This window comes from Saccopteryx leptura, chromosome 8 (assembly GCF_036850995.1).
Source record: "Saccopteryx leptura isolate mSacLep1 chromosome 8, mSacLep1_pri_phased_curated, whole genome shotgun sequence".
NCBI lineage: Eukaryota > Metazoa > Chordata > Mammalia > Chiroptera > Emballonuridae > Saccopteryx > Saccopteryx leptura.
Window position 1 is genome coordinate 85,251,124 of NC_089510.1, and position 17,410 is coordinate 85,268,533.

Genomic DNA, 17,410 nt, shown 5'->3' on the forward strand with positions numbered 1-17,410 from the left:
GCTACCACCCACCATGAAAGCTGGAACGCCCACTAGTAGGCCGTAGGGACCAGATTGACCACCACTGCTATAGACTGTACTGTTTTGTTTTTTGTAATGTACCTTACTCCTTGCACAGGGACCATCTCAGAAGAAATCTGTGCATAGATTGTGAGGCGAGCAACCCTAAAGGGGTGGAATGTGGGGTAGCTGTGTTAGGCTTGCTCGCAGGGTTACCAGTTGCAAGCACTTTGCTTGATTAGTGTATGAGCACGTGGCAGAGGCACGTGTGCACAGCCTATAGAAGGCTATGGGTGCTTCCCCTGGGAGGTGATTCTCCCAGATGGCTCTCCTGCCACCGTGAGGTGCGGTTTTCCTCACTCCCTTGGCCTTACTGCGAATAGCAGAATTTCCTTTGTTTATTAGCTCTTTCCCTTTTGCTGTTTATTTGCTCCCCTGTCTATGTGAGCCTCCAATAAATGGGTATGGCCTGACACTTTCTGGCTCCACAGTTTCTCTGCCATCTGCCGAAATCCAATGTGAACCTGCCTGGCCTCAGCCACCAGCATTACACACTGCCAAATGCCGCCCTTTATGTAGCTTGCTAACCAGCCAGTGTAAAGCTGCATCAGCTCAAACCAGTGGAGAGAGTGAAAGTCAGTGGTATCCGTGTAAAGACTGGGTGGCCCAGGGGCTTCTGGATAAAAGCCCCACAGAGCAGAAGGAAACAAAGCTTGCTCTCAGGCAAGTTTCACAAGAATTTCTTGCCTATGGCCAGATGACACAGAAAGGGGACTCTGAGATCCCATAATAACTTTTATAGGCTATAATTGCTTTTATAGACACCATCTGTAATGTCATGGTCAGCGGTGTTTGTGTGTGTGTGTGTGTGTGTGTACAGGCATAAGAATACCACCATATATACCTTAAGATACAGGACAATCTGATACTTTTTAAAATATCGTTACTAGGAAGGCGGAAGTGTGTCCAGATTGAGACCCACAGAATCCAGTTTACAGGATTTCTTTTGGCCAAACTGAGAGGTAGCTACATATGTTGAAACACAGGCTGCAGAATTTGTTTCTTTTGCAAGATTGAAATCATGGCAGGTCCAGAAACTGATGCCTGATTCCACTTCACTGGTATTGAAAAATACTTCAACTTTATACTTTCACAGGTAGAATGAATTATGTACAGGCCACATATGGAGGCATTGCTTCAATGATCTTATACTTTAAGTTAAGGTCTTAAAAATAATCCAGCTGTGAAAGCAACATTTAGCTTCCAAACTGTTGTGCCTCATGTGTTACATTCCCGTGCCTGGAAAAGCTCATGTCAACCCATCATGTGATGGTAAATTTATACAATAAATTATGAGCTGAAGGGGGAAACAATGCAGCTTACATCTTTCCATCCCCTTCCCCCTAGGTTGATTTTAGGTTCTCCTAGGACAACGATGGTTATTACCGACTTTGATATATCTTCCCATGTGGCAGACACTCAGTGTGAGTAGTGCCTTTACTGTTTATCTGCTCCCTCACTGATTGCTCCCTAGGGTGGAGTGACTACTTACTGGTGACTTTGGGAGAGAGACCAGACAAAGAAAGATCAGTGCTTTCCTCTAAGGCAGAGGTCCCCAACCTTTTTTGGGCCACGGACCAGTTTAATGTCAGAAAATATTTTCACGGACCGGTCTTAGGGTGGGACGGATAAACGCACAAAATAAAATTATGTGACTGGAGTAAAAACTGTGGTATTTTAAAATATAATTGTTGAACTTACAAGACAAGCGTCAAGAGTGAGTCTTAGATAGATGTAACAGAGGGAGTCTGGTCATTTTTTAAAAATAAAACATCGTTCAGACTTAAATATAAATAAAACGGAAATAATGTAAGTTATTTATTCTTTCTCTGCGGACTGGTACCAAATGGCCCAGGGACCAGTACCGGTCCACGGCCCGGGGCTTGGGGCCACTGCTCTAAGGAGTCAGCTGTTCCCAGAAAGCAGGGTTCTTTTCAGCCTCTGTACTGTAAGTCTCAGTGAGGAGAGCTCCACACAGGGGAGCTGGTGGTTATCCTGATAAGCTTATGAATCCATGCGTCAGTCTGCCTGATTCCAGGGGTGGGGGGCAGTATTAAGAAACTCACTCTTGCTACACCTAACCCCCATTCACCAACATAGTCTTTATCAGAAATAAAAAAGCCAATATGTTAGTTTTCACCTGCCTGACTGTTCTGTATATCCATCCCAACTGGTTCAAAATTGGGTCAAAAAAAGATCTATACTTACAAGCTCCTTGTGGGGCAGCTGTGTTAGGCTTGCTCGCAGGTTTACCAGCTGCAAGCCCTTTGCTCGATTAGTGCATGAGCACGTGGCAGAGGCATGTGTGCAGATCCTGTATAAGACTATGGGTGCTTCCCCTGGGGGGTGATTCTCCCAGATGGCTCTCCTGCCACCATGAGGTGCAGTTTTCCTTGCTCCCTTGTCCTTACTGTTAATAGTTTGTTTTCCTTTGTTTATTAGCTCTTTCCCTTTTGTTGTTTATTTGCTTGCCTGTCTTTGCAAGCCATCAATAAATGGGTATGCCCCTACGCTTTCTGGCTCCGCAGTTTCTCTACCATCTTCCCGAATCCAAGGTGAACCTGCCTGGCCTCTGCCACCGGCATTACACTCCCTAAATCCCCAATAGGTCTGCAGACATAGCTGATATTACCTACTGTGTTACCACCTTGTCTTTGCCACAGCAGGACAGATGGCAGTGTCTAATGGGCTTCTCCAGGGAGATGCTCAATAATCAACTGGATCTCTAAGCCATGCCCTCATCTTCAGTGTTTGCCTTTTCTGAGATGCAAATCCCACATCATGGCTGATTTCAAGCTACCCTTGGGACATGACTGAGCGGTGTTGGGAGGAGATGCACACAGTCCACTCTCTCCAGCCAGTAAGGAGCCAACCTGGCCACTTGCTCCATCTCTTTAGAGCCTTAGAAAACATCCTTCCAGGGAAACAGATGCCTCTCGCTTGTGGTGGGATGCACACTTCCCAGCTGGAATTCCTATTTAGTGATTGTCTGCTGTTCTGAAAACTGGCTTAACTGTAGGGAAAGGCCAAGCTTTTGTGCCACATTCAGTCGCAAGTTCACTGCCAGCTCAACACATAATTAAAAGAAACAAGATGAGAACAAGGTCACCTTGCAGGTGGCCACAGCAGGACCCCGCCTAGCATGGGCTAGAAAGACTTTCTTCCCAAGTTCCTGCAGTTGCACATTTCCTTGGTCCTATTTTGGAGTTCAGTAGTCATGTCCCCATCACATAAGAAATGCCATTTTTCTCTTCACCACAAAAAAAGATATGGTAATTATGTGATAAGAATGGCAGTGGTTGCTAGTACTATTGAAGTAATTATTTTGTAATTTATAAAGGTATCAAATCAATACATTGTACATCTTATGTACCAATTACAGCTCAGTAAAACCAGGGGCGGGGTGTTTTTCTGTTCCTAGCTCTGATATAAGCAACAGAAATACTAGAGTTTGAATTCTCTGTATTGATATCACCCTGATCCTTATTTTCCATATTTGAAAAAAATAGAGACTGTGATATATTCTCAGAAGGTGTTGGAAATGTCATAAACAGTGTTCCTAAAACACCTAGGCTAGTGTGTGACATGTACTGAACATATAATAAATGGTAGATGCTACAATGACTCCTTTGTTGGGGCAGGTGCACACATAGCCCAAGGAGGTCAGGTGGGAGCAGAGCCGACCAATCATGTTCCTTTCTATTCTTTCTCTGTTTCTGCAATTTGTAAAGTTTACATTAGTACTGCCCACGCTGTTAGACTGCACACTTGTTCCCTTTCCAAATCTTCCTTCTTCCCAGCCTCCCTCTAAGAAGTCATCACTCTTAAGGGGCTACAGGACCTGTAAGCAGCAGAGTGTGCAGGTGGAGCCCCGCTCCTGGCAGTGGATAGAGACAAAATGTCCTTCCCATGCTATATTATTAGCATTTTTTATGTTATAAAATATGCATTTAAGTACATGCATAATGTTTTATTTGGTAAACGTGCCATAGTTTGTAAAAATTTACTTAACTAGATCCTTGACTACATTGTTTTCAATATTTTGCTATTATAAAAAGTTCTTTTTAAAAATGTAAAAAATTTTATTTAGAAAATTAACTTTAACAAAGTGACATTGAGTACATAGGTTTCAGGTAAACATTTTTATAGCATTTAAACTGTTGATCATGTTGTATACTCATCACTCAAAGATAAAAAATTCTTTATTGAACACTTGTGTGTAAATTTTTTTGCCTACATTCATATCTTTAGAGGGAGATTATGTATAACATATATATCACATATATATGTATTTTTATAAGATGTTACAGTGTTTTTATATATAGTGAGCAGGAAGTACATGCCTACAAGAAATACTTCTGAAGCCATTTGAAGTCCTTCCCAAGGAGAGCTGAGCAGTTTTCTTCAGTCAACCCCCAGGGATCTTCTGAACTCATTCTCTCTTCCCTCAATACTTCTCCCATTATTTGTTAAGTTTCTAAAATAATGAAGTAAATTCAGAAAAAGGTAGCTCAGGATCTTTAAATCTGTTTCTGAGAGTGGATTCCCCAAGAAGCACCACAAGACAGAGATTCAAGTGCAAGTAGTTTCTCTGGAGCTGAAGGGGTAAGAGGTGAGATTAGGAAGGAGCAGGAAGCCAGTGAAGGGTGCCCACTGAGCCAGTGAGCGCTGTGAGAAACTGGGACTTCTCCCCTGAGAGAACCACGTGGAGACGAGTGTAAACATAGCCTTCAGAAATATCCCACTGTAGGAACAGAAGACCTGAAGCATTGATTCACCAAATCCTGAGAGAGTCCCTGCTGGAGGATGTCAGTAGCCTGCGCCCTGCTTCCTGTGGCACAGGGGGGCAACGTGGCTTCTGTGGCCCGGGGAATCCTTCAAGCAAAAGAACGAAGGTATTGGTGGTTGAGAGTTTCCTAGCATGCACTGAAGTTGTTGGGGAGAGGGCCCATGGATGAGACACCAACATCTGCTACCACCTACCCTAGGGAACACACAGCTGAATTCTGGGAATGTGGTTGTTGCTTTAAGTTGTGACAAGGCAATTCATAAAAAAGGACATTATGATCTAAAAATCCATGTTCTCCATCCTATTATATACCTATTGAATATTGGAAAAGCTGTGAAAACAGACCATAACCCAACATAAGAAAGAGAGTATGACTTTGTATACTGTACCCATTGCACAGTGGTCCCCTACTACCATGTAGTTCTCATCAATGAAACTCAGAATAGTGAAGTAAAGGGATCATGGTTTTTAGAATCAGGCAGACTTTGATTCAAGTCCGGAGGCAGATTTAATGGCAGGTGCCCCGGGCATGCACCCTAGGCCATGACTTCCGAAGGGCCCCACAAAACCCCAAGGTGACAATTACTTTAACAAGCATTTATAGTTATCTTTTAGTTTTCGAGTCTTGATGATAAGCACTAGAACACAAAGGTATATTTGACACAATCCCTGCCTGAAAGGATATTACCTTACAGTCTAATATAAGGGATAAAACCCTCTGATCAGAAAGCGGGATCTGAGAGCAGAGGAGACTGTGGCCGCTCTCCAAGAAGATAACCTGGGAGGCAGCCACGCTCCAGAGAAGAAGCACCTACTTGGGAGATTTAGACAGACAGAGCCTCAGAACGCCTCACAGAGTCAATCCACAGTGAAGAATGGTCCCAGGTAATTTCCAGAGGAGCTTCAGGATGTGTGTCATGTGACCATAAAGGGCAAGAAAGCAGTAGAGAAAATTATTAGGCATGCGGAGCATTTTCCTTTCTTTCCTGTTCTTTCTTTCTCTCTTCTTTTTTCTTTCTTTCTTCCTTTCTTTCTTGTGACAGAGGAGGGGGGACAGATAGGGACAGACAGACAGGAAGGGAGAGAGATGAGAAGCATCAATTCTTCATTGCTTTTTCTCAGTTGTTCATTGATTTCTCATATATGCCTTGACCATGGGGCTTCAGCAGACCGAGTGACCCCTTGCTCGAGCCAGCAACCTTGGGCTCAAGCTGGTAAGCCTTGCTCAAACCAGATGAGCCCATGCTCAGTTCAGTCTGATGCTCTATCCACTGCTCCATGGCCTGGTCAGGTGCAGAGTATTTTCTTATGAGATTGAGGAATGCCAGATATGACCTCATGGGACGATGGACGGGTTAGTGGCCCCAGTGCTAGCAGGTGACAACTGAATACCAGATGCCTTCCCTCCCACTCCAAAGTCCTTTCAGAGCTTGGATGGAACCAGAGAAGTCAGGAGACAGGAAACCATCATGAACTAAGAGATCCACCTCTGACAGAATGTGGTCTTGTCATACAAAGTCTATTGAGTTATAGACAAATGAAGCATGGACATTTTTCCTGTACTCAAGTTTGTGGAGTGAAAGCTGTACCCATTGCACAGTGGTCCCCTACTACCATGTAGTTCTCATCAATGAAACTCAGAATAGTGAAGTAAAGGGATCATGGTTTTTAGAATCAGGCAGACTTTGATTCAAGTCCGGAGGCAGATTTAACGGCAGGTGCCCTGGGCGTGCACCCTAGGCCATGACTTCCGAAGGGCCCCACAAAACCCCAACTTTACACTTTTTTCTAATGTAAGGGGCCCGATATTTTCTTCTGTGCCTGGGACTTCAACTGACCTTAATCCACCTCTGTTCAAGTCCCAACTCTCCTGATTTCAGTTTCTAGTCTATGTGTGAGTATAGACAGATTAACCAGGTTTAAACTCTTCTGAGCGTCAGTTGCTTCACCTGTAAAATGGTGGTTAGTGTAAGGACTAGCAGACAAGATAAAAGATTATTGACTGAAGAGCCTGAGCAAAGGAGGCTTCCAGAGAGACATGGTGTGAAGCTGTGATCCCCTTACTTCCCATGCTACAAGGTGATGTCACCATGGCTCATGGTCAGAGGGGAGGGAACCCCAATGAATGGGACACAAGGACTCCATCCAGGCTGTGAAGACCTCACAGATTTCATGGAGACACTCAAGATCACAAGCTGAGCAGGGAGCTGAAGAAGGAAAGCTCTGCTAGAGGAAACAGATGGCTCTGAGAGATATTCTCAGGAGAGCTGTTGCATCGCCTTCTCTGTTTCTTCAGATATAATTATATCAACTCCCAAGGATGAGGGAATTTGCCACAGATAAGTAAGATTTTCCAAAGAATAAAAATGCTACATGTATGTGTGTGTTTTACCAGTTTTAAGGGATGAGTGTTTTAAATTAAATTCTTATTTTTCATTTTGAGAAATACTAAATAGAGTGAATTAGTTTTATATACACACTTAAAATGCTAAAGATTTAGGGTTTTATATAACATGCTATTTTTTCAGCTACATCTAGATGATTTTTTAATTTTTTTATTTTTTTCAATTAAAGTTTACATTCAATACTACTTTGTATTAGTTTCAGGTGTATAGCATAGTGGGTAGACAATGATATACTTGACAAAGTGTTCCTTCTGATATTTCCAGTGCCTAACTGGCACTATATACAATATTTGCGATGTTATTGACTATATTTTCTTTAAAGCCCCGTGACTGCTTTGTGACTGCCACCCTGTGCTCTCAATCCCCTCACCGCTGTCCTCCAGCCCCTGGCCCTCCCCTCCGGCAGCCATCACTCTGTTCTCTGTTACATCTAGATGTTTTTAATCTATACAAAGTAATGATGCATACATACTACATTCTTCCACTGATTTACAAGATGTATTTACATAAAATAAAAGTTTGAAAAACAATTCTTTCAAAATGTGATTTGTTTTTTTTTTACCACTTCTTTTGGCCTAGATCATTTTTTTTTATCATTTTGTTTTTTGGAGTTAAGCTATCCCAACTTTAGAGGTATTACTAATCTGGGACAAATCAAGTCTCAGAAATTTTGGAAATAATTGCTTTCTGCTATATATGTAAAAATATTATACATAGTGCCTGGCATACAGTGAGTGGTCAACAGAAGTTCTGTTCCTGCCTTCTCCCCCCATTGTCGGGGACCATCTGGGAAAGAACCTCATCTTCTCATAATTTCTGCATATTAACCTTCCCGTATTCTATGCTACAAAACATAAAATATCTTCAGTTGTTTCTGCTTAAACTGAAGCAAGTTCTGGGAATGCAGAGAAGACTCAGTCCCCACCCTAAGAGATGACAGTCGAGGGAGAAAGGCATGCAAACCTTGGACAGACAGTTGCTCTGACACTCACCTGTCTAGTTTTAATGCCATGGTTTCCTGCTCACATTATACAAGGACCTTGTCACCTGGCTTGCTCTCCATTAACTTTCTTCTCATTTAAATCCTTCAAACTTGCCTGACCTGTGGTGGCACAGTGGATAAGGTGTTGACCTGGAAATGCTGAGGTCACTGGTTCAAAACCCTGGGCTTGCCTGGTCAAGGTACATATGGAAGTTGATGCTTCCAGCTCCTCCCCCCCTTCTCTCTCTCTGTCTCTCTCTCCTCTCTCTCTCTCTCCTCTCTAAAATTAATAAATAAAAAGATAATAAATCCTTCAAACTCTAAGCTGTAGAAGACTAATAACTACATAGCTAGGCTTTATGGATTCCTTGAACAGGCTTTATAATAAAGGAGAATCTGCTCTTGAAGAGATAGATGATTTAAAAGTGATGACTTTAAACTGGAAAAGAAAAAAAAAAAAGCAATGATTATATGTAGTGCAGAGATATGCCTACCCAGAATTTAGATTTTAAGAACGAGTTCTCTCACTCTCTTTCATTTCCACCCATTGAATCTTTCATTTGATAAACATATACAGAGTGCCTGCATTGGGACAAGTGCTGTATAAGCCTTGGGTTACGATGAGTTAAACATGGTGCCTGCCCTCATGGCCAAGGGGAGAAGAAAGGCAAACAACAGAAATAAGAGGGCAGTGCAATGAGGGCTATGGCAGAGGTGTGTGCAGGGAGCTGTGAGGATACAGAGGAGGATGGTGTGGGGAACCTCACGATGGAGGTACACTAGGGCTCTCAAAGCAGCGTCTGGGAAGCGCTGTGCTCTCTGTGGCTCTCTGCAACTTCATGCTTGGCTGACTGCTTAGAAAGCCAGAATTCCACTCAAAGACACACTGCATGCCCCAGGGGGAGGTTAATGAATGTATAAAATTTAATAACTTCCTGATGTTATCTTTTAACTTAGAAATAAATTGTTCTTTCTGATGGCCTACATGATTACTCACCATCTGATTTTGCTATTAACCCCCTTTGTGCTGCTAACACCCTATAAAAAAAGACCCTGGGTGTTAGCAGCACAAAGGGGGTTAATACCCCTTTCCCTCTGTCTGGAAAGGGGTATGATTCTTTCCAGCCCATCACCACTGGGAGCAGCTGCTTTGCCTGTGTGTGGAAGTTTCTTGCATTAAAGCCCTTATGAATTTGAATAGGCTGTGTATCAGTTCTTCAGAATCAATCCTGAGTTTAGACTTTCGGGGCATTCCTCCAATAGATGGCCTCAATCAATTTGGTAAACTTTGCTCTCTCACGTGTGCCCCTGGCCATTTAATCTCCATTACTTTAAGAGCAGTGATCTGGTACAGAGAATCAGAAGTTATTTTCCCTTATTGCAATTGGGCTCCCCAATAAGTTGTGAGAGGCGTGTCTTAATATTGCACCCTTCCTGCTAAAACCTATTGAGATACCAGCTTCAATCTGGCAGTCTCCTGGGCTCTGTATGCTGTGTCCCTGAGGACATTTCAGGAAGTGGCAACAGGCAGACTGGCAGTGGCTGGAAACATCACCTCAGGTTCTAAGGAGGAATTGTTTATGAATTTAGGGAAGGAGTGAGAGCTTCTCAAGAAATGTTTTTGTTTTTTCTGATTGAGGATAGGTATTTGCACTGCTGTGTGGCTATAGTGTGATCACTGTGTTACATTTTCTGGTTTTGCTCTGTGGAAGAAAGACGCATCCCTTCAAGAAGAGACATGATGCTATATTTTTCTCATTCTACTCACAGTTCTTCCTCAGTTTAATGAATAGCAACTGTGAGGTCGGTTGGCAATGGGGGAAGGTCACATGAGGAACCAGGTCCAGGACTTTGGCTGGAATCGCCCACTCCCATGCCCGTCAAAAGAAACTTCCCAGAAGCCCTTTGAAAAAGAACGACTGTCTGTCAGCCAATGAAATTTTGCCAAGTCATATCAACCTGACCACCCGACCAATGCTATAAATTACCCCCGGGCGGGAGAATCCGTGCAACTTCTCTGGCCCCATCTTGTGGTCCAGAGAACCTCGTCTGGGATGTGCTCTACTAAATAAAACTTTTATTAAATCCACACTTGGTGGCTAAGTCCTTCTTTCTTCCTCAGCAGGGAAATACCTTACATTTGGTGCCGAAACCCAGGAGGAGCTTGAAGCCCACTGGGGCCTCTCCTCTCCCCTTCCCTTCCGAGGAAGAAACAGGACCTCTGACATCCCACCCACTTCGGCACATAGTGCAGGAAGTCCCCCGCCTCCAGCCTCCCCTCAGTTCTTTCTGCCGAGATTCCCTGTCTGTAATCGCAGCTGCATCAGGGACCTCTTATCCATTCTGAGTGCGTGTGTGCCCGTGGAGACGTCCCAGACACACCCACTCTACCTAACCATCCGGTGACCAGAGCTGGAGTTGCGGGATGCCAATTCTCATCTCTGATCACTCCGAGAACTGAGGGCAGCCATAGAGGCACAGGAATCTAAACCTGACTCAAAAACACTCTGGAGTGCTTTACCCGAAATCTCTCCCTCCCTAAATTAGAAGAAACTGATTTTCTTCTCTACCTTGGCCGGGCCACAGAACCCGCTGGACAATCGAACCAGGTGGCCTCCTGAAGAGACTTTCGATTTTAACACCCTCACCAATTTAACTCTTGCCAAAGAACTGGGAAGTGGTTGGAGATCCCTTACATTCAGGGCTTCTAGTATTTGTGCTCTCGTCCTAATCTCTGTGCCGCCTGTTCTACGGTGCAGGCCCTTTTTGGCCAGAGAAACCTCAGCTAAACCCTCCACTCCTGATCTTTCCTCCTTCGCCAACCCCCAACTCTCTCCCCCTTCTGCCTGACCCCTGGGAGTGCCCCTCTCTCGGGACCCCTCTCTGGTCCCTCTGTGGACCTTTTCCACTCAGGTCTCTTTTCTCCAGGAAGCCCCCTCCCCTGCCGGCCAGGAGCCCCTCCCTTCTCTGCTGTGTTCTTAAGCCCCTCCCCCCATCAGGCTGCCCTCCGCCGGCCATTGGCCCTCATGCGGTTTGCAGGGCTCCTGAGCTCACGGCCCAACCCCGATACTCTTGCAGGAAAGGCTGGCCCTGTCCTGCCTCTGGCTCCAGCATTTCCAGCTGGATCTGGGTGCTGGGCTCCCCAGGAGCCCCCCTCCTCTTATTCTCAGCCCCAAACCCCTATCCGAGACCTGTGAACATGGCATTTAAGGTTTTTAATGGTCGGGAGGAACAAGCCGAGGCTGCTCTCCAGGCCTGAGTGCAGCAGAAGGTAACGCTCCAAACCCAGGCTCTTGTGGCAGCCCCGAGGCCGGCAGAGCAACAGGGGCAAGGCACAGGAGGTGCCTGACCTAAGTACAGGCCGCAAGGAGGAATCCCACCAGGAGCTTGCTTTAAATGTGGCAGGAAGGGCCACTGGTCCCGGCAGTGCCCCTGCCCGAGGACACCCACTAAGCCCTGCCCTGACTGCAAGCAGCCTGGTCACTGGCAGAGCGATTGCCCCCTTTGGGCAACAGGCTCTTCCTCAGCGCCTCTATGCAGAGGACAAACCACCTAAATGGGAGGCCAAGCCAGCCAGGCGGGCCCACCACTCGAACTCCTAGGCCTCATGGACGACTGACGCGGCCCAGACTCAAAGACCCCCATCACCCTCGCCAAGCCCAGGGTAATACTGCAGGTAGCGAGTAAGTCCATCTCATTTCTTGTGGACATGGGGGCTACCTTCTCTGTTTTTCCATCACACTCTGGACCTCTAGTTCCCTCACAGGTCTCAGTTATGGGAGTGGATGGGACCCCTTCTTTGCCCCTTCACACGTCACTCCTGACATGCAGTTTGTACAGAATCCCCTTCTTGCACTCCTTCAGATTCTTTCTTTCCTTGATCTAATAGCTTTCTTTCAACACTGAATTCCCAATTTTTCTCTCTTAGCCAAACACCCCTCCTCTTGCTACATGCCTCCCCTTTCTGTCTTTACTCCGCCATCTTCTCAGGGAACACGTGGACTGGACCCTTCCTTCCGTAGGGGGTCCAGATGAAGCACACCCAGTGGTCCCCCTCCAGCCAGGAGACAGTGTTCTTCTGAGGGAGCTCCAGCCCGGCTCCCTACAGCCCAGGTGGACGGGACCCCATACAGTAATACTGACTACTCCTACTGCAGCCACGCTCCTGGGGCAAACACCTTGGTACCATGGCTCTCGCTTCAAGCTTGCCCCATGCAGGACTGCTGGCAGTCAGAACCACTGGGCCCCACCCGTCTTCTACTCACCAAAAGGTTGGGCCCTGCAGATCCTCCTGTTGCTCCTGTCCCTCCCACCGGGAACCTGCATCAGAGTGAGTTAAAGCAGAGAGCAATGCTGTTACTATATCAATGAGACTGGCCTGAGGGAAGAAAACATCAATGTCCTCAACTGTCTGCAAGAGAAACTGCGCAAGGATCTCTCTTCCTACAACCCGCTTAACTCCTGGTGGCAGCCACCCATCCTCACCTGGGCTGCCCCTATCCTAGGTCCTCTTCTAATTATCAGTATATTGCTCATATTTGCTCCTCTTTTTCTTAAATTCTTACAGGACCACATTCACGAGGTTTCTCGAGTCACGGTCAACCAGATGCTCCTACATCCATATGTGCGACTCCCCTCAGAGCCACCACCTTTCAACCTCCCTTTCCCATGACAACCCCTAACCAGCAGGAAGTAGCCAGCCGAATAGCGGTGCCCCTATCTTACATAAAAGGTCAGAATGTGAGGTCAGTTGGCAATGGGGGAAGGTCACATGAGGAACCAGGCCTGGGAACTTTGGCTGGAACCGCCCACACCCATGCGCTCCAAAAGAAACTTCCCAGGAGCCCTTTGGAAAAGAACGACTGTCTGTCAGCCAATGATTTTTCACCACATCATATCAATCCAACCACCCTACCAATGCTATAAATTACCCCCGGGCGGGAGAATCCCTGCGTCTTCTCTGGCCCCATCTTGCGGACCAGAGAACCTCGTCCAGGATGCGCTCTACTAAATAAAGCTTTTACTAAATCCACACTTGGTGGCTAAGTCCTTCTTTCTTCCTCGGCGGAGAAATACCTTACAGCAACAAGACTAAAATAATAGTGAGCAACTTGGATTTCTAGAACAACTATGTTACTCCATTGCAGAGTTAATCTTTATTTAAGCTGAGAGATTTCAATGGCAAATTAAAAATGGGAGAGAAAAAAAGCCAGGATTTTGTTGACGGAAAGGTACAGGAAATTTTACAAACCATAATTAATGAGGCTAGCTTAATAAGATGCTAAAAATAAGGTGTTTATTTCTTTAAATCTCACTCTATATACCTGAAACCTATATAATTTTATCAATTAGTGTCACCCCAAGAAATTCAATTAAAAAATTTTACTCTGTAAAAACAGCATGTTTGAGTATTTTGTTCTTTAATGTTCTTGTGTATATTTTTTTCATTCACCATTTCAGAAGCTCTTAGGGTTTTTATGGAGACGCTTATTACAAAGGTATATTTGATTAAATAACTGCCACTGGTGATTACCTCGATCTCCAGCCCCTCTGCACTCTGCTGAGGTTTGGTAGTGAAGCTGCAAGTTCTGACCCTCAAATCACACAGTTGGTTCCTCTGGCAAACAGCCCCCATCCTTAGGGGCTTTCTAATAGTCACTCATTAACATAAACCCAGGTGTGGTTGAGAGGGGATTCTTATGAATAACAAAAATGTTTCTTTCACCTTTATACGGCTATTTCAGAACCCGAGACAGAAACCAATTACTACAGTGAAAGCTGTTCCTATTGCTCTTAGCATTTAGGAAATTACAAAGGTTTTATAATAGAAACTCTGGCCAGGAGCCAGATTAACACTAACAAAATATATTTCTTATTATGTCACAATATTACATACATTATGTTCAACTGACAAATGTAAGTAATTAGAATTTTATAATATTTTATTAATATGTTTACAAGTCTTTAGGTTCAGGTTTGTTGCTCCAAAGTAAATGTGACAATCATCAAGTAAAGCATGACAGTTTTCCTGTATTTCTCTTCCAATTTCCATTCCCCTCTTCAGGAAAACACTGTTATTTGATTTGCTACTTAGGTATATGTCCTTCCAGTCTTTTTCTACACATTTACATACATCTGAATGTATATATACTTGTGGCAGGCAGAATAATGACCTCCCAAAGATGTCTACATCCTAATGCCTAGAATCTGTGATATATTAGGTTATGTAGCTGTAAGCCCAGTAGTCGCGGCCATCACTGCCAGGCATGTGCCAGTTCTCATTGAATTCGGGTAGATGGTAAATGTTGGGGACTGAGAAGCCAACGGGGTTTTTGCAGTTTGGATTTTTGGGGGACAGAGGTATGAGGAACTGGCTGTAAGCTGACAGTCTGCCCAACCTCCCACCTCACTTGTTCTCTGAAGTTACTAAAGGCTATTAGGCTGTGTTGCTGAATTGTTGGTACTCATACTACCCCCCCATGTCCTCCAGAAAGACTGGAGGCAAGTTTCTTCTATCCTTTATTTTGTGTGAAGTTAAGATGTTATGTATAGTGGGGGTTTTCTGCACTTGGTAAAATTCTTGGGTTGCCTTGGAGATGTGATCAAAGATCTCATTGATTTGCTAATGGCCCACTTTGCCCATAAATAAAGGAGGAAGTGGGGTTTTTTTGTTTTGTTTTTTGTTTTTTTTATTGCAGAGACAGAGAGAGTCAAAGAGAGGGACAGATAGGAACAGAGAGACAGGAAGGAGAGAGATGAGAAACATCAATTCTTCCTTGCAGTTCCTTAGTTGTTCATTGATTGATTTCTCATATGTGCCTTGACGGGGGGGGGGGGGGGGGCAGCTGACGAGCCACTGAGCCACTTCACCCGCAGGTGTTGTAAGGTACCAAAAACTACAGAAATTTAATATTAATATTTTAAGAGGCTTGGAGAACATTTTATTAATTTGGGTTAAGGTGTGCAGAGAAATTGTGAGAATAGTCTCTGTACTGTGTGATTGACATAACCAGGATGGCCCTTGGCATTGTATTGTAAATGCAAAGGGGAGGAAAACATGGATCCCCAGACATTCCACCACTCCTGTGGGGAAAGGGGTGAATGGCTAGCCAGGTACAGGAAGAGAAAAGCCAAAATAAACCTTTTCTTATAACTATGAGCCATTTGCAGGCATTTGTCCCCACGGAAACTACCTCTCCTATGTAAATGCATGTGGTTAATACGTGTGACTCTGGACAGAGAGATGGCGGATAAACACTAGGAAATATAGGAATGCCTTTTAAGTATGTAAAGAGATATCTTTCTACCAATGTGTTGACTTGTAAATTTTGTTTTCTCCAAAAGGATGTATGGCTTGCAAATTGAACATGGTTCTATCATGTTAAAGGACATATGACTATAACCAACAGTGGTAAAGGGCTCCTAATTACAATTTTTGCTTCTGTACTTCCCACTTACAAAACTATAAAAACTAGGTAAAACAAGGGGCCGGCGCACTCTCCCTCAGACCTCTGTGGGAGTTGCCACCACTTGGCCAAGCTAGACAATAAAGCTTTGGTGTGTAATCGACGGACCTTGTTCGTGTCTTCAATGTTTCGGGTCCCTCCGTATTAGGCTTAACAGTGGCTACAGCAGACTGAGTGACCCCTTTCTCGAGCCAGCGATCTTGGGCTCACGTTGGTGAGCCTTGCTCAAACCAGATGAGCCTGCGCTCAAGCTGGTGACCTCAGGGTCTCAAACCTGGGTCTTCCACTTCCCAGTTCAATGCTCTATCCACTGCGCCACTGCCTGGTCAGGCAGGAAGTGGTTTTTGAGTATGCTCTGTTCTTGGTAGCAGCTTTGCAGAGCTCTTCTGAACCCATCCTTTTATTTCTTTAAGCGTATTTTCTTAATTTCATACCATTCCCACTCAATATCTGGAATTACTAGCTGCACTGGTTTGTGACAGGCAGTGGTCCCCACCCCTTTTTTGGGCCACGGACTGGTTTAATGTCAGAAAATATTTTCACGGACCGACCTTTAGGGTGGGATGGATAAATGTATCACGTGACTGAGACAAGCATCAAGAGAGAGTCTTAGACGGATGTAACAGAGGGAATCTGGTCATTTTTAAAAAATAAAACATTGTTCAGATTTAAATATAAATAAAACAGAAATAATGTAAGTTATTTATTCTTTCTCTGCGGACCGGTATCAAATGGCCCATGGACTGGTACCGGTCTGTGGCCCGGCGGTTGGGGACCACTGGTGACAGGTAAAGAAACTGCAGAGCCAAAAATTGGTGGGCTATTCCTTTATTCTAGCCTTGCAATGAGCCGGCAAGTAAAAACACACAGGGCACCAAAACCCACTCACACATTTTCTGGTTCTACAACCAGGAGAATCTTTTTCAGTTTTTCCTAGAATCAAAAGCCCCCACCAGTCTAAGTCACCTCTGATTCCCCATCTGCCAACATGGCTTCTAACTCTGCAAAACTGGCTTTTTTCTCTTTCCCTTCCATCTTGGCTTCTTTTTCTTCTTCTCCTTCTTCCTCTTTCTAAAAAACTACCTGGGCCCATAAAGACCCCTCTTCCTTCAGGCATTAGCATAACAATGGCCCTTCCCAAGCAGAAATACAATCAGCAACCTCACAGACCAGTGCCATTTTTAACAATAAAAGTGAGCAAACTCAGAAAATACAGATTTTACAAACTCATTAGCCCAACAGTAGCAAAGGGAAATTAAAGTTTTTAGTCAACTGATTTTAAAATAGAGAGATTATTCTAGATTATCTGGGTGGACCCAACGGGAAAGACTCTGGTTCTTAAATGGAAGGACAACAAAAGAGTCAGAGTAATGAGATGTGAGAAAGACTCAGCTGGCACTGCTGGCTTTGACGATGGAAGGGGGCCAGGAGCTAGGGCCTCAGGCAGCCTTTAGAAGCTGGAAATGATAGGAAAACAGTCTCTCCTACAGCCTTCAGAAGGAACAGCTTTGTTGACATTTTTAGTTTAGTCCAACGAGACTTATTTAAGACTAGACTTCTGGCCTCTAGAATTGTAAAATAGTAAATTTGTGTTATCTTAAGCCACTAAATGTGTATTAATTTTTACAGCAGCAATAGAAACTAATATGCAGACACTGGGAATTTGGCAATAAATAGTCCACCCATTTCACCCAACAGAGAAGTTTAA

The 17,410-nt window shown here is 44.5% G+C and overlaps 1 pseudogene; it reads left to right on the forward strand.

Moving 5' to 3' along the window:
• The first annotated feature begins 1,081 nt into the window (after positions 1 to 1,081).
• LOC136379558 (ATP synthase membrane subunit K, mitochondrial pseudogene) lies at positions 1,082 to 1,330 on the forward strand (annotated as a pseudogene).
• Positions 1,331 to 17,410: the final 16,080 nt, after the last annotated feature.